Raw genomic sequence first — 15,098 nt, 5'->3', positions numbered from 1 at the left:
CAATGGTGTTTCTACTTATTTGTCTAATTTTGATTCTCTTGTTGATGTTGATATTTCTACTCAAACTCAAGATTATCATCAACATTTATCTAATCAGAATCATGTAATAGACCCTTTGTCCATTTCTTCTACCAAATCTTTTTCTCACAATGATACACTTCCAATCACTGTAGGTCCTGTAAGACTGGCTTGATTTTGAAGTTTTTCTTGGGCTTTGAGGTTGCACGATCTAAGACTGGCTTGATTTTGAATCAGAGAAAGTATTTCTTAGAAATACTTTCTAAATTTGGTCTTACTAGTTGCAAACCAGTCAATTCTCCTGCCAATGCTTCTATTAGATTGAACTCTGATGAGGGAGATCTTCTAGAGGATGTCACTTCTTTCAGGAGCCTTATTGGAAGACTTCTTTACTTAACCAATACCTGATCAGTCATTACTTTTGTTGTGCAACAAGTCAGTCAGTTCGTTTCCAAACCTAGAACTCCTCAATTACAGGCTGCCTTAAGAATTCTGAGATATTTGAAGGGTGCTCCAGGCTTAGGTCTTTTTTATTCTGTTAATAATGACCTGAAGATCCAAGCTTTCTCTGATTCTGATTGGACTACATGTCTAGTTAGTCGCAAGTCAGTCATTGGTTATTGTGCTTTTCTTGGTAATTCCTTGATCTCTTAGAAGGACAAGAAGCAATCAACAGTTTCTAGGAGCTCTACTAAAGCTGAGTATATAGCTCTTGCTTCTCTTGCTTGTGAATTACATTGGATAAAGTATCTTTGTGATGATCTTCATCTCTCCATTCTTGTTCCTTTTTACACTTTTTCTGATAATGAATCTGCAATTCAGCTTGCAAAGAATCCCTCTTTTCATGAGAGAACAAAACACATTGAAATAGATTGTCATTTGATTCGAATCAAGATTCATGAAGGTCTCATTCTCTTGTCTCATGTTCCTTCTGAATGTCAACTTGCTGATATGTTTACTAAGGCCTTGTATCCTACTCCTTTCAAGCAAAATGTGTGCAAGCTGGGCCTTATTGATATACATTGCCCACCTTGAGAGGGGGTATTAGGATTAGATGATTTCTCTACCATTTGTATTTCTTTTTAGTCTTTTAGTTAATAACTAATTATGTTAGTTAGTTATTGACTTACCTTCTTAGTTAGTTAGTTATCTTCCTAACCATAGCTTTGCTTGTATATATAGCAACTCTTGTAATCTTTTTTGATGGATTGATTAATACACAATATTGCACAAGGAGAATTTTCCAGAAACAATTTTTTCTCCAAATTCAATTCATATTCTTTCAATAATCGTTAGGAAATTATCTTGATACTCACACTTTAGTTTACGAAAATGAAAAATGCAAGTGCTTTCTGCCTGATATGATGTCCATGATCCATCTCTGTCTTCAACCAGTTCCTTCTACCCGTCTTATTGACCCGAAGTTTTGTAAAAATGATTTTCTTTCTAGTATGTTACATTGAAATTATTTTCTTTACTATTAAGTGATATAACTACTTGTATACCACAATTATTTTTAAGTTAATAAGAATCAGACTCATATCTTATAAAAATGTGATTTAAATTTCGTAATTGACATGAACATCATATTAGTAGACGAATATGTTGGAATTTTATATTTCAATGATTAATGTGGGCTAATATTATAAGACAATTATATTATCTATTTATCATTAGTGGATTTTATTTTATGTGATTAAATTAAGTGAGTTCATTAAACAACTAAATCAAATTATATGAACTTAAATGAGGCTATGGTCCCTAATAGGTTAATGGAAACCCTATTAGGTTAACACACTATAAGAAGGCTATGGTCCCTAATATACCAAGTGTTATATATAGTTTTTCTTCTTTCTATCAGGAGAGTTACAAAGGTCATATTAAGGAATAAAGAGGTTCCAGTTAAGCCGATTACGCTTATCTGTTGTCTCTATAACATTCCGTAATAGATCCCAAAAAGAGTACATAAGATCAAAAATCACCTCGGAATTCAGATCTCGTTGTGTTTGTTTGATCAATCATTATGAATTTAAGTATTCCTAGAACTCTTCTTGATAATCTAACATAATGTATTCATGATGGTTATTGATATTTTATAAGGATCCCCTAAAATTTCAAAACAGAATAAGTCTTAAAATATGTCTTGACTTTGACAATAATCTAACTCAACTAAATTTTTAATAGAAGTAATTATACTTTGACAATAAAAAATTTTAAACATTTAATTGACAATTCTTTTTTTTTTCTCAATCACATTACATCATCAATTAAATCAATAAGTTATCTTTCATCTCTTTCATTCTCTCTCAAGTTATAAGCAATTCAAGATTATCTAACAGTTTTCTTACAATAATTCATGGGATTAATTAGTTGAGAATCTAAAAACTATTTCCTTCATTCTAAAATAAGTTTCATTCTAAATTATTTTTACATACTAAGAAAAGTTAATAAATACATAAAAAATAATAATAATTTTATAAAACTAATCTTAATATTAATATTATATTAAATAATTAAAATGACACTAGTTAGGAGAATTAATTTAAAAAATACTATTAAAATATTAAATACAAACTTTTTTTTAATGCAAAACTTAGTTTGTCTAGAATCACTGTGGAAGGGAGGCTCCCACTACCTGTCTCACATGAAAAGGCATGGCCCAATCCGTACAATCTGGTCCTGGCTCTGCGGCTTTTCCGCTGTTTTTTTTTATCAAGAAAAATACATAACTACACACTCTTCTTTCTTTTCCGTTCCTCGTCATCGCGGGTTCATAGTTTAAAAATTATTCCTTGAGCAAATAAATTTGTTTAAGCATGATGAAATTCACATTTTTGCATTCTGTTTTATTCTAAATTTTTTGTTGTAATTTATTTTCTTTCTAACGAATCCTAATGGATAATATAAAGAAAGACAAATATATTTCATTTCTTAATTTTATGAATCATTCCAATGCAATTTTTCCTCTTTTATTTTGGCATTTTTTTATTATAAAAACATGATTTGTAAAAAAATAAAGAGGAACCTAACAGGAACAAGTGGAGGTGAGTAGCAATAAGGAAAAAGAAAGTGGAGTTGCGGTGATGGTGGTCCCAGACAACGACCATGACGATGGATGCTAGAAGTATTGATTGCACATTGAATGCTATGATCGTTACTAACTCAGCAATGAAAGAGCTTTAAGTGCTGAACTCTGAATAATTGCACCCACACGGGTTGAATTGAAGAAGTAGATGCTGTCATGTCCCCACATCCTTGCCTGCAACTTTGCCTCCGTATATATTATATTAGGATCTTCCTAATAAGTACTTTTAACTAAAATATTGGTTAAAAAATTAAAAAAATATATTTATTGTATAAGTTATAAAAAATATAAGAAAATTATAAATGACATAATTTTTTCTCTTAACAAAATATTTTATTTTAAATTTTTTAACTAATATATTTAAGATATTGATTACTATTTGTCACTATATTATTATATATTATCTTGTCAATGACATTCAACATTAATATCCATCGACAGTGGATTCTCTAATATATCTGACATTTCATCTTTTTAAATATAAAAGGAAATGTAAACATAACTTTATTAGGTACGTATATGATCAAAATAATAATATGTTGGATTTTTAAGAGATCTTTATAAAATATTAATAATTATTAGAAATATATTACGTTAGATTATCAAGAAGGATTTTAGGAATATCTGGATCTAAATTCATAGGTAATTTCTAATATATGTACTTTTCTTAAGATCTATTACAGAATGTTCTAGAGATAACGGATAACCGGCTAACAGCGTGATCGGTGACTTCATAATTCTTTCTCAACCGAAACATCTTTATTTTTCAATAGGACATTCATAACTCTTCAGATGGAGACAAGAGGAATTATGTGTGACAACTCGGTATATTAGAGACCATAATCTTCTTATAGTGTGTTAACCTAATAGGATTTCCATTACCCTCTAATGGGCCAACACTGACATCTGTTCATTTAGGTCCATATCATCTGATTTAGTTATTTAGCAGACTCACTTAATTTGATCACATAAAATAAAACTCACTAATGATAAATAGTTAATATAATTGTCTTATAATAGTAGACCACATTAATCATTGAAATATAAAACTCCAATAATCTTCCACTTGAGTTACATATTGTAACGATTATATAAAAAATCTTTAAGCGTGCATTTGTACGCGATTTACTTTTAGACTTCCACCTTAACAACTTGTTCTATCTCATGTATCAATAATGGAATCACTACAACTTTTGTCACTACAACAAATGTAACTAGACCTCAATGACCATCACATCAATACACTCAATGACATAGGTCAATATGAATAAGCAGCATGGAAATTGCATGCAATGTGATCTCAGTCATGTCTATTTTCAATTGGTTCAAACTTTATTCTTAATAGAGATCAATCCAAACAACATAAATATTGAAAACAAAACAAGCTTATAATGAAATGATAAATTTCAACTTTATTTCTACAGAAAATTCAAACAACAAAATATTTGTAAACCATAAAATATAGAACATAAGCAAGACTCCCACTAAACTAAGGTACTATCAGGAATTACACTCATATGAGCAGTATGCTCATGAAAAAATTTTAAATGTCAGACCTTTAGTAAGTGGATCAGCTAGCATGGAATGAGTCCTTATATGTTCTATACAAATTTGTATTTTATGAATTCTTTATTTAACAATCAAATACTTTATGTCAACAAACTTTTACTTGGTTGAATCCTTAATAAGATTGTCCCAATAAACACCCGATGGTTTCTTAATGTTGGCAACAACAGACAAGCTAGTTACAATAATTTAGCAGTCATAAATTCTAGTATGATGTCTCATAGCAAAAAATATTAACTCCACCAATATGGTTCAATGAGGATCCTTATATGGAGTGATTACTATTAAGATATTCTGTAAAAATCGAAGTCAGAACACTCAATGATCTCTAAACTTCTAGACTTTCGATATAAAAATATGCAGTTTCTTGTTCTTTTCATTTAGCACGTTATGTGTTTTACTACTTTCTAGTGTTGCATACCAAGATTACTCATATATCACCTTAGGACTACTACTAAAAAATATTTTAGGTCAATAATAAAAACAATAAAAAAAATAAACTTGAGCATACATGATAAATTACAATATAACTGTTTTGTAATAATAAATCATATGATGATAGTAGGATGTCATCAACATATAATACCAAAATTATAAATTTACTCCCACTGGAGTTTTAGCATACACAATCATCACCAAATTTACCTCAACACCGTAAGAGATAATCTTGATGAATTTTGTAATACCATAGACAAGAGACTTGTTTAAAAGCATAAATGAATTCCTTTAGTTTGCATATCATAGACTTTGGATCATCTGAAACAAGGTTTTCTAGTTGCACCGTATAAATTGTTTCATCAATGTTTTCATTTAGAAACGTAATGTTTACATCCATCTATGCAAAAAAATCATCAAAATGATCCTTGGTGTCATTATAGTCCTAAGAGAGTCTTTCTAAGAAATAAATAAATAAAAAAGTCACTTTGTGATCAATGTCTTCCTACTTGTAAAACTTTTGGTGACAAGACAAACTTTATATATCTCAATATTACCCATCGAATCCATTTTGACTATAGATATTTATCTCCAACTTATAGGTTTCACACTTTCAGATAATTTAACGATATCCCAAATGTCATGTTCAACCATCGGTTTTATTACATCATTTATGACATCAATCCACTTAAGAGTTAGAGCACAACATGACTTGACTAAAGTCGATTAGACCTTCTCAGCCAACCTAATGTCATATTTATGTTTTTAAAGAAATATAACATAATCATATCAAATTACATTTTTCCTTTCTGTAAAGAATCTTCTTAATGACACTTCTTGAGATTATTGAGTTTGAACTTTAGGTGGTGCTTGAGAAGAAATCTCAGTGTTGTCTTGTCTTTTAATAATGTTAGGAGTAACATCATTATTTAATAATCATATCCGTTTCTTGAACAATAATAAGTACAAAGACTTATCTATTGTCAATAGCAGGTTATTCTTTAAAGACAACATCCCTTATGCTTATTTCCCCTCCAAACTCAATTTTCTCAAGGAGTCTTGCACGTCTCAAACATGATCTTAAAGTGGGATTGTAAAACTTATATATGCGAGAACTTTAAATGTAAAAAAAAAAAATTGTAACTAATTACCTTTAAGTCTAGCTTACCTTCATGCAGCCTATAAGGCATTGCTTCAGCTATACGTCCCCAAATGTGCATATGTCTAATGTTGGGATTTTCCTGACTCACACCTATAGGGGTTATTAGTGACTACTTTAATTGATACTCATATATGTACAAGTCTAGTTTCATCATTCTACAACTTTGTTCATACTAGGTTTGCCTAACATTACACGTTGTAAAACAATTTCACAATTATTGAAGAAAAATACATACGGGACTTCAAATGTTGTACCTTATGTCATATCAACCATAGTATTCCCCACGGTTAGATTTGACAACCTTGATTTTTTTATTTATTTTTTTAAGTGAAGTTCAACTTCAGCTTTGAAAGACTAAATGTCTAGAGGATAAAACTTCTCATAATTTAAATAAAGAGGAATCATCTATGAACATAATAAAATAAATATATTCATTCAATGAATTAATCCATAAGGAATAGAACACAAATATATGTATTCTAAGACATTCTTAGTTCTTTCAGCACTTGAATTCCTCTTTGTTTGTTTATTTTCCCTTTATATACTCAATATAGACTATAAGGTCCAACCAATATAAAGGATCCTGAATTTCCTATAACACAAGCATCCAAATTCTCTATTAAGAGTTATGACTTAAGCGCTTATGTTATAAAGTAACGAAATTCTCATTTCATTTTAAGTTTTGTACCACCCAAAATTGTTTGCAATAGGAACACTCAAATATCCATAAAAAGAACTCATAACTTGCAACAATTGAATCACAAGAGACTAGCTTTATTATTTCTAATTGAACAAGAATAACTAAATTTGTCCAAATTAGAAATAAAATTTGGTTTAATAAATGTCTCAACCAAATTTAAATGAAATTGAGTCTTTTAAAGGAACAGAAAAGTTCTTATAGCTTTAACTGCAACTTTATGTCATCACCCACATAAATAAATCTTTCATTATCACTTGGTGGATGACTACATAGGTGGCATCGTATAGACATGCTTATGTGAATTGTAGAACCAAAATCCACCCACTAGCGTCTTTTGGTACAAAACTAAATTAATTTTAAAACAAACAAAAATGAGAAGGTTACCATTCTTCGCACTCTAAATTTATACATGTAGCTTTGGGATTCAAATAATATGAGTATTTTAAACCATAGTAGTAGTAACAACAACAATTAAAGAAGAGAAAATAAACATACAATGCAAAAATAATCTTTATGATAAATTTTAGGACCCAAACAAAATACCTAGCGCACCATCAATCCTCAATCTTTGGATTGAAAAAGACTAACTGCAAGTGGTACTCTCAACGCATTGATCAAACATTGGTGATAAGTCCTATCAAACAAAGGTCGTCTTTGGACACTCAATTGTTCACATGGAAAACTTATATGATGATTACTCCGATCAAATAATGATTGTCTTTAAATATTTCATTATTCACATGAAAAATCACACGATTTATACTCACCACATGTTTACCATTGCAAACATGTAATTATTCTGCCAAATTGTGTCTTCCTTTGGGCCGAACATAATTCACACGAATAACTCCATGCAATATTTATGTAAATTCAATCGAATCAACTTACGCGACAAAACAAAACATGCAAATATCTATGTAAATACAAGACAATTTAATATAATAAATGAGAGGTCTTAAAATTACACAACTTTCACATATAATTTAGTTATATAAAATATATAACAGAACATGCAAATATTTTGTAGAACAAACTCATACAAGATATCTAGCACAACATTAATTCCTAGTCTCTGGACAGAGAAATTAATTTTTAATTGGCACTCTCAACGCAATGATCAAATATTGACAATAAATTCTATCAAATAATAGTTTTTCTTTGGACCGACTATTATTCACATGAAAATATCTTATAATTGTCACACATTTATCATCCCAGGTACAAAATATTATTTGACCAAATTGCGTCTTCCTTTGGGCCAAACACAATTTGCATAAATAATTTTATACAAAAACCTATAATTTTAAATCAAATCAATTTTCACAATAGGGATTACTTTGACAATATATCGTGTCAATCAATTTAATTAAAAATCACTATATATGTAAATAAATGGGAAGGATCTGTTACTACTAAATTAACTTCAAAACAAACAAGAGCAAGAGATTTATATTTCTTTACACGCCATGCAATGTACCTTGGACGACACTATTTCTTCATGTATCCAAACTTCTTGTAGAAGTAGCAAGTAAATTATACATCTTTTTTTGTTTCTTTTGCTGAGAGCACCCTTAGTTTTCTTTTTTTGTTAGAGGTCAAACTTAAATGAGCACTTTCAGATATGTTTCTCTGCAACATCTCTTCCTCTTCCACACGTTGAGATATAAGCTCATTAATTGATCATTTGTTAGCTCACTTTGAATTGCCCAAAGTGTGTATAGGAAGTGAGATCAAAACTAAATGCATGAGCATGTCTTCACCAAGCTCTAACCTTAGTGCTTTCAGTTTTGATGTCAAGTTAGACATTTTCATTATGTACTTACTTATATAACCTTTTTCCTTTTTTTACCAATAAAAAATAAAAAACAAAAACTAAATGCGCAAAAAATTCCTCAATTATATATATCAGAAGTGATATGAACAGTAGCAGCCATGAAGAGAAGCCGTTCACAAAACCAAATAATGATGCCAAAAAATAAAATACACTTGAATTTAAATCAAATATCCAATATGACAATATCTAAATTTACCAACAATTAATATGTGTTGTTCCAAAAAAAATTGGGTTCATATAACCAAAGCAATCTAGGTATAATTAGAATCAAATAACTTTATATCCCAATAATATAACAGTGGCTATGATACCACTTATTGAAATTTTAGAGGATCCTTATAAAGCACCAATAACCGCCAGATATGTTAGATTATCAAGAAGAGTTTTAGGAATACCTGGATCCATAATGTTTGATCAAACAAACGCAACGGAATCTAAATCTGTAAGTGATTTCTGATCTATGTAATCTTCTTAGGATCTGTTATGGAATGTTGTAGAGACAATGGATAACCGGTTAACAGCATGACCAGTGACTTCATGGTTCTTCCTCAATCGAAACTTCACAACTTTTGAGATGGGAGGAAGAAGAGAAACTATGTGTGACGACTCAGCATATTAGGGACCATAACCTTCTTATACTTATAATGTGTTAACCTAATAGGGTTCTCATTATCCCCTAATGAGTCAACATTGACACCTGCTCATTTAAGTTCATATCATCTGATCTAGTTTTCTAACCGACTCACTTAATTTGATCACATAATATAAAACCCACTAATGATAAATAACTAATATAATTATCTTATAATATTAGTCCACATTAATTATTGGAATAGAAAGTTCCAACAAAATACCCTCCACGGGCCCAACTATATCCATCAACCGTGATAAAAAATCTCATTGAAAAAACTGCTGCTTCTTCTTGTTCTTTGAAAAAAAAGGAAGGAAATATTAGTAAAAATAAACTATCGATTAATAACATTAGAAAAAATGGATCTGAAAAATAAAAATTATGCACAAGTCCTCTAACTGATTATTTTTTGTGTGAATCAAAATTAAATTATTTTAGTAACTAAGCAATGATGTGTTTGATAGAGTGTAAATAGAGGAGAAAAGAAAAAGAAAATAAAAAAAATCAAAGTTGAAGAACATTGATTGTTTGGAATGATGCAGGTGAAGAAAAAATTTCAAAAACATAAGTGGGATCACCAAACATATTTTGATCTCGAATCAAAGAAAACGGAGAGGAAAAATGAATTGTTCATGCTTCACCACGTATACCCTTGTGTTATTTCCCGTGCAAGAAAAAATGTTAAACTTATGTTTTTTATTTAGATTTTTCTCCAAGTAAATAATTTTTATTTTATATTTTATTTTTTACATATTTCTCGTGTGTTCTTTTCTCACTTGCTGACTTCTATTCTCTCTTTTTCTTTTCTCACTTTCAAACAAAGGCTTTTTTTTAGAGGAGAGTAAAGGAAAAAAAACAGATTAAAAAATGAATGATAATATAAAAATGCTTTACAAATAAAGGTATAAATAGATTTTATACCGGTTAAAAAAATAGATTTTATATGTACCTTTATTTATATCAAGCAATCACGGGTGTTCATGATTGGGTATCCAAACTATTTTTCATTGTTTCATGTTATAGGTTAGTGGAGTCCAATCCACTAACATCCTACAACTAACGCAAAACATGAATTTTTTGAGTTTTTTATTATCATATTATAAAATATTCATTAATTTTATTGATAATTATCTTTAATGATATCTTTCATGTTAATCATATTTTTTTAATTCAACCATGACATGAATCTTTTTTTAATCTTCACCAAAGAATTTAATTAATTGCTTTTAATGATTTTCCCTCCCACATTCCAACCATATTTATTTTTTCATTCATGATATTCGAACTCAAAATCTTACTTTAAAAGATTAAACACATTTTCACTCATATCAAGGATATCTTGGTTCTACCTTTTGAAGTTTTTAAAATAATAAGAACAAAATGACAACAAATTATTAGTTAGGCTTAATTGTATATTTTATCATTTAATTATTATTATTTCATAAATTTTATTATTTAAGTATTTTTTGCGTATTTACCACCTAAGTTTTATTTTACACATTTTATTATCATATTTTAAAAAAATTACACATTTTATCATTATATTAATAACATACAATGTCATTTTTAAAAGAATAATGACAAAATAACATCAATATGAGAAGATTTGTCATCACTTTATTATCCATGTAAAGGATCGATAAAAATAAATAAAAATTATTAAAAAATGAAAGTAAAATATTTAAAAAAATATAAATGATAAAATTTATGAAATAATAACAATTAGATGATAAAATATGTAATTTAGCTTATAAGTTAATACTTCACAATATTATTACAGGAATAAGTGTTTTGTTGAGCAGTTTGATAGAATCAATATATCTCTATCATAAAATAAGGTGAGTGACAGTTAGGGAACCAAAGCTGGGTGTCTCTTATAATTTAATCAAAAGTAACTCCCATACCATCACATTCCTTTCCTAACTGTCAATATCTATACTGCCTAATTTATGAGTAATCTGTGGATTAATAACCCTGCGGGGCAAAACTGAAACCTATCGCCAACATTCACTTGGCTTTCTTATTTCCAGTACGTGAAGTTCACTCTCTTACGAAGAATATACTAATTAAATCATTATTCACCAAGAATAAACCTTAAAAAAATCATTCGGAGTAAACTCGTAGCACAGGAATCAAGTGATAGTTAAAATTAAATTGTTTAGATAACATTTGAGTTTAATTATTAGTAAAAATATTTTTTTATTATATTTTATTTAATTTTTTTTTTATCAAATTCTAAATTAGTTAGATCAATTTATCCTGTTAAATAAATGGTTAAGGAAAAAAAACAAATTCTTAGGAGTTGATTTTTTTATTGGCACATAGGATATGAAGAATTTACTAGGAAAAAAAAAGTCAATTTTTCACTCTTATATATTGAAACAAACAAAAAGACAATGACCATTCTACTACTGTTTTATTTTAATTATTTAAGCAAATTCAAATTAAATTTGACATTATGGCTATATTTGAAAAACTAAATGAAAAGTTAGTTAGAAATTAAGAAGTTAATTAAAGATTAAAAAATTAATTAATAGCTGAAAACTGAAAAGTTAATTAAATTATTAATGTTGTTGTCTCTCTCGACACCTCTATCTCTCCTAGGACTCTCTTTCTCCACGCGGCCCTCTGTCTCGTTCATGTTGAGATCGCTGCCATTTGTGTTGTCTTCGTGGGTTTCATAGCAGCTACACTGATTGCGCTATCGACAGACAAGGCTCAAAGATGATAGTGGCGGGCGACACCGCTCTGTTAGAGTACAAGCGTGAGGTGAAGTTTCACAATGAGTATAAGTGAAAAAGTTGAACACCATATAAGTGAGAAAAAGACCCATAAACTTGAGCCTTAAGGTTTTGGGTTAAAATGTGGTGTCAAGTCTCCTTATGTGATTGTTCATGACTCATTGGTGTAAATCTTTCCGGTATTTACTCCCCTTAATTTCCCCAACAACTGATATCAGATCGATGGTTCGACTTGTGAGCGGCTCAGACGAATAAGATAACGGTGAAATTTTTGCCAAAATTGAGGTGAATTTCAATTTAAACTTTACTCAAGTACACTCTTTCTATCTCAACTAATTAGTTTTTAAAAATCTCAAATAATTATTTAAAATCACAAATATGAGACATTCTAATTTTTCATATATTTGGGTTAATATTTTCAATAACTATTAGATTATTGCAATTTTTTCATGTCAGCTACTTATATATGTATATAATATTTATAGAATTTATTAATAAATATTTTTTATTGAAAAACTTAATTAATCACGTTTAGGTGTTTCCAATCATATTTTTTAAACAACTAAATTAGTATATTTTCTTTTTTTAAAGACTATTTATATATTAAAATTAAAAAAAGGCTAAAGTATCTCACGTTGATAATCTTAAAGAAATACTTGTTCACTTTTTTTTTGTTGTTAAAGGCTAAATTAGATTGAATATTTTTTAAGACACCATAAGATAATTTTGAAATTTACACTTTATTTTTTTTTCCATTTTTATCTTCTCCATCACATTATTATACTTTTCTCTTTATCTTTCTTATATAAAAAAATATAAAATAAATTACATTGATACCTCTTCAATTTTTAACTTTGTACTAACTCTTTAATTATTTAAAAAATATTATATCAATATCTCTTATACATTATAATAATCCTCTTAATTGTTCTTAAAACATTATACCATATAAGAGATGTTGATGCAAACATAAAAAAAGTAGAAAATGTTTGATGATTCTTAAGAAACATTGAAAGTGTGAGAATGATTTATTTTAAAATATAAATTTTTTCATATGATAAAGATTTTTTTATCCTATTATTAATATTGAGCATTTATTAATTTTGCTAATAATTTATTTTTGTCAAAAATTTTAATTGATCATTTTAATCATATTTTTTCATTTATAAATTCTAAATTCAAGATTTTACTTAAAATAATTGAATTTAACATCACACGAACAAACTACTTCATGTAAATGAAAAAAGTTATCACATCATCAGTCAACTTAAAAGGAAAAAAGAGAGGAAAAAGTTGTGATTTGTGTGGGTTTGAAAGGCAGTGAATGGTGATAATTTGTCCGACCAAAGGGAGATGCCAAAGCCGAAGGGGAAACCGTGGAAACTGCTTCTTCACACTCTTCCTTCCAACTCCACGCCCCCTTCACGTGGTTTTGGGCCCGTCCGTACACTTTCTCTTTAATGCTATATCACCTACGCAATGCCGCCCACGTGAAACTCCCGTCTTGAGCTGTCACATTTCATTCCTCTCTTAAGTTTCGTTTTGATATTTAAAGGTCAACGTAGAATATAATTAAATAAAAATAAGGTTTATTTTATTATTAAGAAAAACAAAATGGGTTATAATTATAGTTTCTATCCTGTCCTTCTCAGTTCTCACCAATTATGTTTTATTGATTAGCAGCATTTTGTGTTTTGGTGGATATAAAACATGCAGTTATTAGCCACCAGAATTAAATTGTTTAATTTATACTTTATACATCCGTGTATAACTGTCATGCATTGAAACAAAAGTTGATAACCCAATGGGCAATGGCAATATTAAGGCAGCTATCATTAGAGATTGAAGAAATTAATATCATGTATTACCAAATCTAGTAGAATGGGTTGTTTTTAAAGAATACGGAGACAGGTTGAGAAACCAATTGATTGTTTTGCAGTTGAGTACTAGAGTTGTTGCACGTCTTTTATGTGGAGGAGGAGTACAAAGTTGTAAATGGCAGAGGTGCTAGACTGACGGTGAAGAGGAAGACAATCATGAAATCACATAAACGAGGGTTTCTGTTGTAGAAGGGATAACGTGGTCATTAAGCATTGATTCGGTACAATGAAAAATAAAACAAAGAAATATTTTTAAGATTTTATCTTTCTTTTCATCATATTTTTTCTCAACCAAATTCATCCTCTATATATATATATTATTTTATGTATGCTTGAATCAATATTAATAAAATTAATTTTGACAAAAATTATTTTTGAAAAAAATTAGTTTCAAAATAATATCTTTAATGATTGGATGTTTTTGTTTTAAAAATAATTCAATAGTAAAATTCAATATAAAATATTTTACATCTGTGGGTCACTGCCTCAGTATCATGAGCTATAGAGTTGAATGAACTAGTCCTAACTCAACCCAAATCCAGTCACCATAGTTAGAGTAAGGGAGTAATACGAATGCCCAAGATGATCTCTAAGAACATCAATAATAACTTTCAATTTCAACTCAAACCTCCTGTATACCTACTTGCTAGAAGATAAATACCTCATCTCTAAGAAGAAGATAATCGTTCTATCTCTCATATGATCAAAAGGAGACCTGTAAAAGCACACAGAATCATATGTTGTAGGTTGTATAATCCTAAAATATCACTAACTCTCATATTCATATTGACTAATTGGTTGTTGGAATCCTTATGGGCCAGTTTGGTACCACAGAAGAGGGAAGAGGGGGCGAAGAAGCATAATGATTTCGGAAAATGTGTGATTTGGATGCGCAGAAGAGCATGAAATTTTTTAAAAAAATCATGAGACCCACATCTTTGAACTTCCTCTCTGCTATGCGAGGATGAGCAATGAAATTGTGACATTTTACTGAAGTACCCCTTTCTTGTTCGCTCCATCGCCCCCTCTCTCTTTCTTTATCTGTT

This window comes from Glycine max, chromosome 12 (genome assembly GCF_000004515.6).
Source record: "Glycine max cultivar Williams 82 chromosome 12, Glycine_max_v4.0, whole genome shotgun sequence".
NCBI lineage: Eukaryota > Viridiplantae > Streptophyta > Magnoliopsida > Fabales > Fabaceae > Glycine > Glycine max.
Note: the sequence above shows the minus strand (reverse complement) of the source record.